General features: G+C 38.6%; 1 long non-coding RNA gene across 1 annotated transcript in view; it reads left to right on the forward strand.

Annotated features, from left to right (window-relative positions):
• The first annotated feature begins 910 nt into the window (after positions 1-910).
• LOC122759551 overlaps positions 911-15,247 on the forward strand; it is an 85,430-nt gene continuing 71,093 nt past the window's right edge. Inside the window, exon 1 of the long non-coding RNA XR_006358273.1 lies at positions 911-1,199. This is a non-coding gene — a long non-coding RNA (uncharacterized LOC122759551). The remainder of the gene's footprint in view (positions 1,200-15,247) is intronic.

Raw genomic sequence — 15,247 nt, forward strand, 5'->3', positions numbered from 1 at the left:
AGTGGGCCGAGCCATTTCTCCTTACTTTCCCTACCTTCATTTAGTTTGTATTCATATTTTATTAAAGCTAACAGATACAGAAAAAAAAAACATGAAATAGTGTTGCTAATGTTACCAATGTACCAAAAATAATATTGAAATGTGACAAATGTGTTATCCTGTGTCTTTCAGTGTTTTTTGGGGGTGGAGCTTTGGATGAATTGGTCAAATTCTGTCAATGTATTGCTAGCTATTCCACAACTACTGATCCCAACTTCAACAACTTATACATGCACAACTAATTGAACTAATTACAGTTAAATGTTGTACTTTCAGTACCCAAACAAGTTTTTTTAAACTTTTTTAACGAGGTTTTAGGGACGGAGCTTTGTCCAGACGGCCCAAAATGTGGACGTTGACGATACCAGTCAAAGTAGTGTAACAGCCTGCTGTAACTCGCTGTTTCACACTTACTTTAAACCTAATTTATGATAAGCATTGGATTAGGCCATAATCTACTAATCTACTAAAATGTAGAATACATAAAATAAATAAATAAAAAGAAATGGATGATAAACACATTTATTTTCAATTTAAAATAGCTTCAGAGAATGTTTTTAAGCACTTTGAGGCGTGCACAAAACTAAGTACATGACCAAAATTATTTTGTATTGCTTGTACCTCAGATTCTGTTCAGGCTCAGTTATTTTATTATTAGTATTATTATTATTATTTTAATCAGCTGCTGTTTACTGGCTGCAGAAAACATCTGGCTAGGCTGAATTTCTCGAGTTTGAGTTTGTATTTGAACGTCATTATCGACTTGGAAAGAGAGAGAGAGAGAGAGATGTTTCCATTGATAGTGACACCAGCAGCAGCAGGAAGGAAGTCACTGTCACGTCTGCATTAATGCAAAACCAGCACAGTGACCGTGGTGATGGTGATGGTGTGAAGTTTGCATGCTTCACAGTTTTGTGGATATGGGAGCTGTTGGGGTGCGAGGAGGACACTCCTTCATCTTCTTCTTCTTCTCCTCCTTCTGTGTAATCACCGCTCAGGAAATTGGACGTGAAATGTTCCTCATGTATCCGGAGTGAGTTATGGACGCAGCCTACAGTAGTGAAGCAAATTAAAACAAGTGAATCCAATTACTGTTTATGGAAAGCAGCTGCCCGGGCCGCAGCAACAAAAAAGAAAGAAGAAGAAAAAAAGAGAATGTGGTGAGTGAAACTATGAGACTAAATGTTGAGGTTTAGAGCTCTGCTTGTTTGTGTAAGACGATGGCTGCTCAGAGCCAAAGAGCACCTCATGCCATGTGCCGTGTGGTGCCGAGAGTGATGATGTCGTACGTGTACGCGATGTCAGGTGACTCTCGCGCTCGTGATGTGGTCAAACTTTGGGAAAAACGGGCTTCCTTTCTCTCTTATCTGCATGTTTATTTACTTGCGCTGGAAATCAATTCATGTGCGACGCAGCCAATAATCATGTTCTGGATAAGCTTTGGTTTCCAAAAACATTTGGGTTTAATTATCATGGGGGATATGATATCCAAACAATCTGCTTTCTCCCATTAATAACGTGATTGCAGCAGCACTGGTTGGTGCACACTCAAAAGTAGGGGGCACGACGCGGTTCTGAGACGGAGGAACAGGCACCAAAGGTCGTGGATTTGGGGCAAAAACCTTGACTTCTCTGTGTGTGAGGAAGTTGACACTTGCTGTGTCACTTGCTTCGGCCTCTTGCGGAGTCAGAGTGGCCGGCATGAGGAAGCGGAAACTGAAGCCGGAGCTTTAGAGCAGCTGATAAGTGAAGTGTCGTACACGGAGGAAACATGAGGCCACAGCAGTGTGTGTTTGTTTCACTGATAAAACACACACACACACACACACAGCAGGGCTGACATGTTCTTTTTATAGACGTCGTGGTGTGAAGGCAGAGCGAAGATGTGTGTTTGTTTTCTTCCCCTCCAGGTCACACTTTAAAGCCCCAGTGTGTAACTTGATCTACTATAGATATGGGACCATGCCATACAGAGCCATGAGCCATGTGTCCGAGATCACAAACTCTGTAAATACCGATACCCAAATGAGTCCGGCGGGGATGTGAATCGGTGTTGGTCAGTATCGGCCCGATATCAGACACATGAAAAAGTAAAATCTGATAATATCCAAAAAATCACATGTATCACTTTTGACCTCTCATTTATGACCTCTCACATCCTACCTGCATTAACCCTCAGGGCCCACCAGGGGGTGGAAACACTGCTCGTGAGTCGCATATTTTCCACAGGAACACAGAACATTTTCACCAAAATGATAAAAAAATAATCGCGTATACTGTTTCATGTTTGAGGGAGGTGGAAACGCTGGCGTATCGATGAAAGGAAAAATGTGAATAAGTGTGTTAGAAACTACACTGAACACTAAATTACCTGGACTAAAATGTCATGCACTGGAAAATAATGTCATGATTGGTGGACGGGTGGAAATGTTTCGACTGGAGTAGATGGAAGATATTTACACATATTTGCACACAACACAATTATTAGACCACCTGTCATAAAAAAGGAGAAAACATGAACATTTTAGAAATCTTAAATTATCGCTTACGTTCAGTCTGTCGCTGACTACTCATCCCACTGATCTAACTTCCAATAAGTCCAATGTTCGCAGCAGTGGATGAAAATCTTAAATATAAAATATAATATAAACTTAGGCTCTAAACCTTAGAGAAACTTTTTCCACTTTTTATCCAATCTTGACCCAGAATTGGTCCTCTTTAAGGTTATTCACATTATTATTATTTTTATTCTATTCTCATTTCTTAACAGCTCTTGTGAATGTGTGTTTGAATAAAGTCATTCAATCTTCAATTCAATCTTACAAATAACCAGAATTTGAGCAGCACAGTTGTCTCTTGATGACTGAACCAGTGTTTGGAACGTTTTGTCATGATTTCATGATTTAGTGTAAATTCCTCCGAGCTGAAGGAACATCTTCACCGCGTCTCGTGTTTCTCCTCAGAACGACAGAGGAGATCTCAGATACATTTACAGCCAGTTGTGCGTGTTTTTTTTCCTTTGTATATTTTTGACAACAGGCCACTGGCTGAGAGGCCAAGTGTCTAGTTTCACTGGGAGACAGATGATTCAAACGGCAGGAGACAAATCATTTAAATAGCTCAGTTATGCTGTCAGTCGTCAGGACGCGGCCTTGAGTGCTGTGCTCGTGTTTCAAAGAGCTCCGTGCTCTAAACTCATCTTGATAATGTGCACTGGTGGTCACTTTAACCTGCTAATTTCACCTCCACACTGATGTGTAATGGCTCCACTGTCCCGTCGTACCTGCTTTAATGTGTTTCCTGTTATCTTGCGCTGATAACGCACTCCTTTGGTTTCCCTCACGACTCACTCAGCCTCACTTAACACTCACATGTGTTCTGCGTCTCTTTTACTGGACATTAGTGTGGTTTCTCTGTGGAGCGACATGCAAACAAGCCACGACTGATATGTGCGTTTAGTCAAAGTGTAGTCACGATGATAACATTTGGATGTCGCTGTATGTCACTTTACATTTTAAATGCCTCTGGAAATTCTTTGAGGTCTACCAAAATATTGTCTTCTTGAGGACATAAGGGACATTTCACCTACAAAGAAAATAAACGCTACACCTGTTTAAATCCACTTTATCTTTAAAAAAAAATGTGTTTTTAATGGGACTTAATGGTACATTTTTGTCCTTAATAACTTAAGAGTGTAGTACATTTTAAATCTGATGCTACACAAAAAGTGCCGATGCATCAAAGTCAATATTTTGGCTAATCTTTAACATTATATTATATGGAAACATTATATAGAAAATAACAATGTTTTTGTGTTTTTTTTCATCAATAACAGTGCAATTATGTCATCAAACTGCCATTTGAAGGGTTAAAATCCTCAAAATGATTTAATGTTTGATAGTTTTGAGCAGAGCTAACATTGTTTATAAAATAAGTGATAAAATATCAATCTGTAATGTTTTTACAGCACTTTTTTGGTAGTGGACCTTTTTGTTTTTAATGACTAAGAGAGTAGTGAAATAAAAGTGAAGCCTAAGGGTTAAAAATATGCTTTGCCGCTGTCACACAGCCTTTTTAAACTGTAAACTGACGTCTGTGTCACTTTGTATACTTGGATTTACTTCAGTGGCACAAACTAACCAAACTAGGCAGCAGTATACCAGCAGCTCCGGTGTCCCTAAAATCGCAGATTTCCTCTATGAACTTGAGTGCAGGTACCAGGTAGAGTCAAGCCGAGTCGTGCTAGAACTGTTTAATGGAAAAGCACCAATATTCTAAGGATGTTTTACTCTCAAACAGGCAATATATTCGGTGTCCTATATTAGTTTTACTAAAATGTTGTGTTCCCACTTTATAAAACCCAAACTATCCCTTTAAGAACCTCGACTTTCACGTCCATGGCAGAAGTGACCACTGGAAGGACAGTTTGTGGTTTATTAAGAGCTGGTAAACAACATAATCTTTGTGTTATGTGCATTGAAAACAAGCCTCAGAGATATGAACAAATACTGACAGCCGCTCTCACAACACCATGTAGAGTAACAAACGAAACAAGTGCGGGACCCAGACAGATGTTCTACATCTGGACCGACTTCTGCAAAAATCCAAACACATTACTTATTATTTCAATTACTCGTGTCCTCGCAGCGTAATTAGACATCATAGGAGAAGCCATAGGCTGCGTTTCAGCAAAGCAGAGCCCCCAAAATGATGTGGGATGCCTGTGCCAGTGGAGTTTACTGGAACTCTAATTGGACACATGTGGTTCCATGTGTCCCGAGTGCTAATTCACCAGAGAGAGGCAGTAACACGCCGACGGCCTGTGTGGCATTCAGCTGCGTGAACTGTCGGCGAGGGGTGAAGCGGAGGGCGTGAAAAACCACAAGAGCCAAACTTGAACCACCGATTTTCCTAAACACACGGAGGCTCCCATATACACAGCAGAAATCTTTGGCCTGTCCAACGTCAGGAATGGGTTGTGGGATGGGACAGACCTACAACCAATCCGACCACTGATCCGCATGACGTATGCAGATCGACGGAGAAAAACATGTCCACGTTCTGTTGTAGTTTTCTAGCAGAAGTGTCGTAATGACGTCCAATCACTTAAAAGGAAAGCAAAATTCGAATCCAAAGACTCTTTGTTGGACTTTATAAAAATCAGCTCGATGTGTTTTCTCTGTCATCGTCGCACCTTTAGCACACCATACAGCCACACAAAAATCCTGAACTATCTTTAGATTTTAGGTTTATTTTCTGTCTCAAACTTTGAGTTTCTGTCCTTGTAGCTGCTCAACTTGGCCAGAACTCCACTGAAAAACATCCAAAAGTCTTATCCATACAGAATCACAACTTTTATATAAGATATTGTACATTTTTCGCTCTTAAAAAGTTGTCCATGAACACAGCATTGTTTCAAAAAATGTCTTTGTGTACACACAAAAAAACCTAAAATGACTTCTGTAGTACCTAAGCTAGGCCTGTATGTGACGCTGTACTAAATACACCAAAAATGTAGAAATGGAGTGGAGCGTGTGCGTGAGGCTTATATAGAAATTCAGAACAAATAAAAGACCAAATTTGAAATTAAAGATGTGTCAAGTTAAAATACATTAGTTAGCACAATGGATTCCTTTTTTGTAAAATAAAATTCATTTGTTTACCCATTGAATTGCCCTGATTGTTTCAGAGTTACTGTATTTACACATCAGTTGGATAATTACTCACAAAGAACATAAACATGTAAAAGCAATCAATATTATTGATATTAATGACCTGTGGTCACATGTCCATTATTTTTCTGACATTAAATAAATGTTTCCTAGATGTAAAAAGGTAAAATAAAATGAAGCAGAATAAAAAAATTAAGGCCTGATCCTCTGTATAACCCCCCTCTGGTTCCACCACTGTGTTTTCAAAGTCTACTTATTTTATTTTTTATTCATTTAACCTTTACTTAATCACATTGAGATTAAAAAATGTCTCTTTCAAGTTACAGAAGTTCAGCAGCCATACATACAGTACAAAAACATAAAATAATCAAATATGCAATTTTCACGATCACAATCTTAATCATAAAACCCCACAGAATCATAAAAACATGTAGAGACAGATGTGTCTGCCTCTAAGTCGTCCAGCGTTTTCCTAAAAGCCTTTAAGTTTTAAGTCTTTCTTTTTCTCTTACATGGACCACCTAACTTTAAGTCTGGTACTGATAACTGTTTGTCCGTGGAGGAGCGCGACGGTCGTGTTGTATTATTGTTCCACGGGCCGTAAAATTCAAAGTGAACATCAGATCTGTCACTGCTGACTCAGCAACTTTATATCACACAACGTTAGCTTTTACATAACATAGCACGCACAGTGTGTGTGTGTGTGTGTGTGTCAGAGACGGGGAGTGACAGCTGCACAGTCAGGTAAAAACATCAGAGGAGTAAACGACGTACGTTTAGGGATTGAACAGAAGAAGAGTGAGGAAGAGGAACGAGGTCAAATTAGATGATGTGATGAGCTCATACAGGTACGTGTCAAGTGAAGGGTTTTCTACATACCAGAGAAAATCAGTTGATTTATTTATTTAACATATTTTTTTAATCGAGATTAATTTCTAGGGTGATTCTGTCCAGTTTGGGAAATCATGAGTATCCTGACAGAAGAAATGACGTATTTCCCAAACACTTCATATTACGCCATACGAGTATTACATTATACGTAATACAATACTTGTATTTCCTGTATTGTACTTGTATTACGTAATACAAATGAATTTCAAGACTTTTTAAGACCTTTTTATTACCATTTAGATTGGATTTAAATGTCAACTCCACTACTATTACAATTTAAAACAAGACATACTGTAGGATCAGTGTGTAATCTAATCCCAATAGACAATATTAATTTCACCAGCATGTGCAGCATATATTTTTAATGTCTATACTGTATATTCTATGTTTTTATAATTGTATTCATTTATATTTTTCTGTAGTGTACATGTGAAAATGCATGTTTATTATTATTACCTTTACCTTGACTGTATTTGTGACTGTAATACCATAATGACAGACCCATATTCATAGACTCATAGACCTAGATTTGTAGTTTTTGTTTTTAAGCACACACCAAACAACCACTTTTATCTCCTATAAACTGTACCTTTATTTCATCTGCAATCCTACAAGATTGGGAGTTGATGTCTAGCTAGCCGTTTTTAGCAAGTTTGACAAACTATTTTACAAGGAAATTGACTATACACTCAGTGTGTCGCTTAAAACCTCCGCTAAAATATAACCACGCTCTTTTAACTTCTAGTCAGTTGTCACTGAGGTGAAAGTTGGATTTGTCAATGCAAAATTTGCGATTGAAATTCCCAATATAGTCTTGTAGATGTAGTTTTAGCAGACATGGACTGTAGAACATCTCTGCATCTTTACCTGAAATAGTCTGGTTCGATTATTCAAAACCAGGAGGTGGCGGTCACTTAAAAGCCACACATCATCCAAATTTCAAGACTAATTTGCCCCGAGTCCTCACTAATTTCCTACCCTGGTATGAACCATTTTCTGATTCTAATCTTTTGGTGCAATCAAAGCATTTTGGAATCAAAAACTAAACCCCTGAAGAAGGTGAGCGGTGGAGCACTCTGGTGCCTAATATGGTCACCGACCGCCAAATTCAAGACACCTGATTTTTGACGTACCGCGTGAAAATATTTGGGAATGAAGCATCAAAAAAAAAAAGATCTGAAGATCAAGGTACAAACCGAACTGGCGTTTGAAGCAACACCTCAGCAAACTGTAATGACGTTATTCTGCTGCTGTGCACAGAACGGTTTTAACATGTCATTATGAATTCCTGCGGCGGAATCACTTTAATACTTTGCTGGGTTTGTGACAAGGCTTAAAGGGATTGAGTTCATGAGATCCATGTAATCCACGCTCCCGACCTGAGACCATTACAGTCCTTTATAACCTCAACGCGTTCCCGACCTTCACATTCTGTGTAAACACTTCTTTTCTCGCCCTCACTTTGACTTCAAAGCCTCAGATTTGGGATAATGTTGCTTTAAATACGAGCAGTAGACGACACAAACCGGTTTTAGTTTGGTAGAAAGTGATTGTTTTAGCCTGCGCTGAGTTTATATGAAAAGATCAATAAAGTCAACTCTATCCACTCTCTGATCAGTCACGTTGATAAAAGACAGACTCACTTCTTTCTTTTTTTTTGGTACAAATAAGTGAGTGAATAAATCTGAAGGTAGTTTTGTTGTCAGGGTCCAGCCACAGATCATCACGAGCCCTAAATTAAAAACGCTCTGAAACGAAGCCTGCACAGCTGGAATAGCTGCGACATGAAAATGGGTCCTGATGACGGATCAGTGCGACTTCATGCGGTTGGTATTCCTCAGAAAGTTATTCCAGCTATTTGGAATATTCTCGGTGATGAAACGTCGTGATGTAATGACGTTTTCTTGAAAATGTTTTGCTCCAGTTGTTTGAAGGTGCAGTGTGTTGGGACTTTTAATCACACAACTGTCCAACAGTTGGCTTGACAGGCTTCAATCTTGGAAGGTGACTCACTAAGAGCACCGGTGTGTGCAGTGAAGACTTTGACGTCGTTTGGATAAGAAATGTAAGAGATATATGTAGAAATACAACAGATATACTGTCTTCATGACGAGCATCAAACTTGGCAGGTGACTTTGCAAAGGACACCAAAAAAAACAGACATATATTGGACACCTAAAAGTTAAGGACTCACCTTAGAAAGAGTCCTACCACCAGTAGCTGGTAGCAGGTCCTCTTCCAGGAAGTACACAACAAGGTACCAACTGGTCGTCAACCACAAAAATCCTAATTTTGACGTTTTGTACCCAGATAATCACAGACGTCACCTGAAACCCAGGTCCTGTTGGACAATTCTCTGTGTCTTTCTTTCATTTCTTTTGGAATCTTTGTCCTTCTTTGCTTTGCAGAAGACGCTTGTTTCTACTGGTCTGTGTGTAGTGTGTTGTGGGGGTGGAGTGGTTCAGTGGTTAAGACCACTACCCTGTGTGCGAAAGACATCATGGTCGCAAGTTCAATTCCACCCCTGGCTGATTGTGCTCATACCCATTGTAAGTGGCTTTGGATAAAAGCGTCTGCTAAATGACATGTAATGTAATGTAATGTAATGTAATGTAATGTGTGCAGCTGCTTCGCAGAGCCAAGCCAATAGGAAGCACCCTGTCTTTCTCTGAACTCTGCCGTGATTGGTCAAAGTCTGGAACAGAATCAAGGACAGATTATTCAGGAATCACATTTCCAGGATCTTTGGGTCGCCAAGTAAAATTTGATCAGATATGTTTCCTGGCCTTTACTTAAAGTAGCTTCATGTCAGAACTTTATTGTATTAAGTCATAAACCTATGACTTAATACAATAAATGTTATGGAAAAGGGTTTAAGTGTAGCTCCTTGTAGTTTTTGTCTTTCAATTTATGCAGGATTACACCAATATTGTTGTTAGTAGTAGTACTTGTATTAAACTCCACTTGGCATTTCTTACACATAGATTTTAAATAAAATGGATATTGTGATTCATGTATCAATCAAATCTCTTCGGAAATGGCTGATTTAGCTCTGCAAAATAAAATGAGGTGTTACAGAAATGGCGGTAACGGAAGTAAGGAACATTATATTTGGCTCAAATGTGTTTAAAATAAGTGGGACCCTAAAATAGAAACACTGTGGGAGAAGAGGAGTTGAAGTCTAGTTCTCTCTCTAGATCACTTGATTTAAATTATAATGAACGGTTATCAAGGAATAATTGATCAATAAGGACAAGAATATTTAGTCTACTCCAGCTTGTTGTGAAAAGCACAGGTGAAAAGCGCGCGCCACGATGCTATCAAGTTGTGAAATTAAGACCCTTTTGAATGTTTTTATGTTTTAATCTCACATGATTTCAGTGCCCGTGAACGCGGTGACGGACAGGGCGGCTAATTCAGCCGCGCTTTAAAAGCATATTTGGCATAGTAATTAAATACAGATTTTGTCATTGCGGAGATTTTCGCTTCCAACTCTAATGGACCTGAGTGTAGGATTCATTTGTGTGTGTGTGTGTGTGTGTGTTTGAAATTTGCCGTTACAGGAATGTGCACGACCATCTGGCCACAGTTAAATTGATTTCATCGATGTCTATCACGTCTGCTGCCATACACAACAACGTACACATGTTAACAATAGGACACAGTGTTTATAGAATAAACTCTAAAGTGGATTGTGAGTTGTTTTTTTCTGATCACATCCAGAGTCGCTATGAAAAGATTAAAAATAGAGAATCAAAAAAATATGTATAACACTGTAGAGCAAAATATATACATGTCGTTTTAGTCCATTTTCTCCATTTTAAACTGAATATTTCCACTGTATTAAACAAACTGTGTGTCAAGTGTTAAGTGAAACTAACCCACAGAGAAATATTTATCATCTTTTTCTTCCTTTTTTGTAGCTTTTGGCAGTTTTTTACCATGCTGTGGTTCCTATTAGCTTACCCAGAGACTGTTGTGTGTGTGGAAAGAATCATAAAACGTTATGAAAAGCAAATTGAGTACATGTTTGCTGCTAAACTTGGCAGACATATCTAAAACTACAGCTAAAGTGGGAGTTTTATTAAAATATGATGAAACAGTCAGCTTTGTCCTCGCTTTAGCTTTTAAAGGCAAGGTTTTAGCTAAGGCGATAGTAAAGCTAATATTTTAGTTCAAATAAAATGGTGGACCAAACGGCTTGCTTTTGCTTTATAAGTTATAGTTAAAGCTAAAGTATGATAGTAGACATAACAGGCAGTTTGTGAAAGCTAAAGTTTTGTCCTTGCTTTAGCTTTGTGAAGCTAAGCTTTTAGCTAAACCTCAAGTTTGATGGTGAACTAAAATATCCGTTTTCTCCTTCTTTTGTAAAGCTAAAGCTTTAGCTAAGGCTAGAGACTTGTCAGATGATGGTGGACACAGACGTGATGGAGTGATGAGTGAGGGTACGTTTCTGTAACTTGTGTGTGTGTGTGTGTTTGGCAGAAGTCTGCTAACTGTGCCTGATTAGACGTCGGGAGTGTTGTAATGTTGTAACGCGAGCGTTGAATGCCTGAGAATGCGATGACCTCACACAATCGAGCAGATGTTCTCGATCAATATCTGTTCCCTGCGAGAGCCCCCATTAGTTTGCTAATTACATTTGCATAAACATTTCACCATTTCATATTTACTACGCTAAATTGGTTTTCATGCGGAGAGTTTACACACGGTGGCCTTGGAGTGCTCACACATGTTTGGAGTAAATACTGTTTGTATACACGTACGTACGTACTGTGTGTGTGTGTGTGTGTGTGTGTGTTCACGGCCACACACATACACAAACAAGCGTATCAACAGAGGCCGGCCCCTAAACAGCTTGCATTCCCCACCCGTGACTTAGTAAACAAACATTTCTGTGCATCTCAGTTTGTGGAGCTGTTTGTTTGGTGGACACCCCGACCTGATGTAAACACACTCTTCAACTTTGTATAATAATAATAATAAAAGAAAGAAGAAAAAGAAGGTACGATTTGGACACGTGAAGAGGAATTTTTATGTTTGTAGCCGAAACGTCTAAATTGTGTTCCAGGATGTCACATTTCAGAGGGTTTAATGGTAGAAATTGAATATACTTGTCATTAATTTGTTTGTATAAGTGTATAATCAAAAAAATACCTTTACTTTTTATGTAGTTTTAGGCCGGTCCTTCACAAACTTTTTTTATATCAAGTACCACCGGAGGAAACTCGCATACCGCAGTTTTAGTTTTGTAGATGGTTGTCAGGTGTAATTACTGGCTTTAGAGGATTTAAAAGGTGCATTAAATGTGCATACAATAATAGTTATTGTTTAAATTATGTCCAGTATGTCACATTTAGCAGGGATTAATGTTAGATATTGAATATATTGCCTTTTAGTTTGAATAAAAATTAAATAGTTTGGTTTTGTTGGCTTAGAAAAAGTCATTTTTTCCCCCCGTACTTAAAGTCATTACTTTAAAGAGGTTTTCATCTTGCGTCGTCATTAGGGCTGAAACAATTACTCGATTATTAATCCATTACTAAATTTATTGTCAACTATTTTGACAATCGATTAATCGGTTTGAGTGTTTTTTTTATTAAGGAATTAAGATGAGTTTTCTGATTGTTTCAGCTTCTTAAGTGTGAATATTTTCTGGTTTCTTTGATCCATATAAACAAAGAAATCATTAAAACGTCTGAAATGATTTTATCGGACAGAGAAAAAAGGGTTACTGTGAGGTCCCTAATGAGAATTAAAGTCACTTTTAAAAACACACGTCTAAGGGTACACTTAACACATGCAGATGTTTTGGGATTTATAATAAAATTCATTAAAAAGGCAAAGACTTAAAGTAATAACGACTTAACTTTCTTGTGTTTCAGCTTTCTTTTCTCAGCAGGAAAGTTCCAGGTGCAGTTTATAAGAATAATTAATGATTGCTGCTACATTCCTACTCAGGTGTGTCACTGCTGGGCTTTTTCATTTTTGCACATTCTGTTTCACTGACATGTCTCATGTCTCTCTGGGACATGAGACATGTCATACGAGTTATGTCATACATGTTACACCTGCTGCGACTTTGACTTTGTTTCTGAAAGACTTAAACTAACAGTTTATGTTTGAAACTAAAGAAAGAGAAGCTATCGAAACCACTTTGACTTCATCTGTCACATTTTCTTTGTTTGTTGTTGAAAATCTGTGACAAACCTCGAAAATGATGATTTTTATTTGTTATATGGAGCAAAGAAACCAGAAAATATTCACATTTAAGAAGCTAAAATCAGAGGAACCTGGTTTAACTATTGGGAAAAAAAACGATGAATCGATGACCAAATCAAGTTTCTGGGAAAAAATGTGTAAAAAACCATTTTCTTTCAACGTCACACACTGTCATATTGTTCTCTCAACTATAGCTGGACATAGTTTTACGATGACACTTTATACCTGGAACCTCGAGCTCAGCAGAAGTTTGGAGTCTCCTCACAGACAGACAGACAGACAGTCAGACAGACAGTTCTTTATAAACAACAGAAAACCTTAAGGCTGCTCTGGAGTGTCATCCCTCAAACGTTCCTCCACCATCACTTAGTGTCCGTTACACGTATGTGAAGAGAACGTTGTTGTCGTGTAGATGTCGTGTCTCGCTCGCTGCGTCTGGTCCTCCAAACGCTCCTAAATCACCCGCCTTGCTTGTCTTGCTTGTCTTGCTTGTCTTGCTTGTCTTGTATTTTGCGTCTTCTGTTGACCTCTGCCGTTAGATTTGTGACAGGAGTCGTGTTTTTCTCTCTCCAGAAGTCTGCTTTCACTTCGCTTCACGTGTTTGTCGTTTGTCATCGTCCACATACCTTTTAGAGCGTTTGTCTTAACATGACAACAGCTGGAGGGACAGACGCTGGTGGAATGCTCTGGAATCTGTGTTTAAAGGGAAAGTTTAAGGGTTTGGGGGAACTGACATTTTTAGTTAGTGCTGTGAACCAGGCTAACATAACAAAGTCTACGCCTGGTTAAGTCTGTGATATCTTAAAAGTAAAAAGCAGTAGAGCAGCAGCAGCAGCAGCTAAAAATGCTGATTTTCTCTAGTTAACGGTGTCGCAAACTTCAGTTTCCAGCTGATGAACAGGAAAGTACAAATATGTAACATGAGGATATTGTAGACTTCAGGAGGCGTGTCATTTCTCAAACGAACCATCACATCACTAAACTGTATAAAATTGTTTCATCACATCTTGTAGAGAAAGGCTGGATTAGTGCACCATAAATACCCATAATAAACGATGACTTCTGTTGTTTGCTGTATCGTACACGTCCTCCTTTGTCTTTCACCCCATGAGTCCACTCACCCTTTGACTGTGGGCCTCGGATTATTGGCTGTTTTGGCAACACATGAGCTGGTGGCTGATTGGCCGAGGCGGTGTTTTGCTGTTGAATGCTACCTGGTTCCTTTGTGGTCGCCTGTAAGGTCGGTCGATTCCTCCGCCACTGAGGCTGCTAACTGAGCGGCACTTTGTTGACACCGGCCGTGAACCGTTGAAGTGTCAGTGGAGAGAATCTTACATTTTAGCCACTTAACAAAAGCCTCACTTAAAAATTGATATGCCTGCTTAAGTCTATGAACATGTTTATCTCCCTGTTACACAATCTTTTTCTTCAAGAAACTAAAGTTTGTACACCTTTTACTCTCCCCCACCAAAGTCTAGCTCACAGGGACACAAGAGCTTTCTGGTCTACTGCTGCCTGTTTTGGTAAATTTCTGTCACTGCAGTAAATTTGAATGAAGACATTTAAACACTTGCATCACAAAATAGCACGTTTTAACTTGATACTGGATACGTTTTAACGTTTTAACTTGATACTGGATACGTTTTAACTTGATGCTGGATACGTTTTAACTTGATGCTGGATACGTTTTAACTTGATACTGGATCGTTTAACTTGATGCTGGATGCGTTTTAACGGGATGCTACTGACGTTTTAACGATACTGGATACGTTTTAACTTGATGCTGGATACGTTTTAACTTGATACTGGATATGTTTTAACTTGATACTGGATACGTTTTAACTTGATACTGGATACGTTTTAACTTGATGCGGATGCGTTTTAACTTGATGCTGGATGCGTTTTAACTTGATACTGGATCGTTTTAACTTGATGCTGGATGCGTTTAACGATACTGGATACGTTTTAACTTGATGCTGGATACGTTTTAACTTGATACTGGATCGTTTAACTTGATGCGTTGATGCTGGATACGTTTAACTTGATACTGGATACGTTTAACTTGATGCTGGATGCGTTTTAACTTGATATGCGTTTTAACTTGATGCTGGATGCGTTTTAACTTGATACTGGATACGTTTTAGCGATGCTGAATGCGTTTTTAACTACTGGATAACTGGATAAACTTGAACTTGATACTGGATGCGTTTTAACTTGATGTTTTATATACGTTTAACTTGATACTGGATACGTTTAACTTGATACTGGATACGTTTTAACTTGATACCGGATACGTTTTAACTTGATACTGGATTTTTAACTTGATACTGGATACGTTTTAACGTTTTAACTTGATACCGGATACGTTTTAACTTGATACTGGATACGTTTTAACTTGATACTGGATACGTTTTAACTTGATA

This window comes from Solea senegalensis, linkage group LG18 (assembly GCF_019176455.1).
Source record: "Solea senegalensis isolate Sse05_10M linkage group LG18, IFAPA_SoseM_1, whole genome shotgun sequence".
Lineage (NCBI taxonomy): Eukaryota > Metazoa > Chordata > Actinopteri > Pleuronectiformes > Soleidae > Solea > Solea senegalensis.